This window comes from Sinocyclocheilus grahami, unplaced genomic scaffold, assembly GCF_001515645.1.
Source record: "Sinocyclocheilus grahami isolate Dianchi unplaced genomic scaffold, SAMN03320097.WGS_v1.1 scaffold22.1, whole genome shotgun sequence".
NCBI classification, from domain to species: Eukaryota; Metazoa; Chordata; class Actinopteri; order Cypriniformes; family Cyprinidae; genus Sinocyclocheilus; species Sinocyclocheilus grahami.
Window position 1 is genome coordinate 2,086,923 of NW_015505201.1, and position 953 is coordinate 2,087,875.

Sequence of the window (953 nt, forward strand, 5' to 3'; positions counted from 1 at the left end):
TAAAACACAGGCTTATTTTCATTTTTGGGTGAACTAACCCTTTAAATACTGGCGTGTTATTACATAATTGGTTTTAGAGAACTGAAAGCACATAGCTGATATTGTGAGTGACTGTATTGACTGAACTCTCATGTTTCGCCAGAGGGCACCGATTTCTTAGTGATATTGAACTGCAGTCTGTGTTCTGCCCACACGCAACATCGTGCTGCAAAATCTTATGTAGCTCTTGAACGGGATACGGAGGCTGATTATTGAGCAGTTAACTAGCTACTAACTGTTTTAAAAGAGAGACAAAACATTCATCCTCTAGGTGGCGCTTGGCGGCTCAAAAAACAAATCCTCCATTGAGACGCATTTAAATCTCAAACGTTTTTGGAGATAAATACGTGTATAGGCTACTAAAAAAGTTAACTTTCTGACATACAAATGCATCCGCAGCAAACTTTATTATTAATTTATCAGCTTAACTGATACCACGTAATATCAGGTTTATCCCACAAAATATGGGCTTTTTGCACCTAACAAATATGTATAAACCTTAATGGAAGTTTTTCACCATCACTTTGAAGAAACAATTATCTAGGCTACTTATTATGGAAGTGTTTTGAACTGAGTCTTATAATTTTGCAGAAAGAATTCCCCCCAAAACTTCTGTAGCCTGTGTTAGCCAATATTTGTGATTTTCTTTGACTCGTATTAAGTTTATTTAATTATTAATGATCTAATCACCATTCCGCGCAACATTTTACATTCATAAATTGACACGTTCGAAGAAATATTATATTGAAATATTTATTATACAGTAGGTGGTATAATTGAGTTGTTTAACAACTCGAAATTCAAATGCTTGTTTTATGGCGTATATTTTCAGAATCCCAAATATTGTAATTCTCTTAGAATATTTAGTTTATTATCTTTATCTTCATAAATGCCTTTTGCAAAAAAGAAAAAAA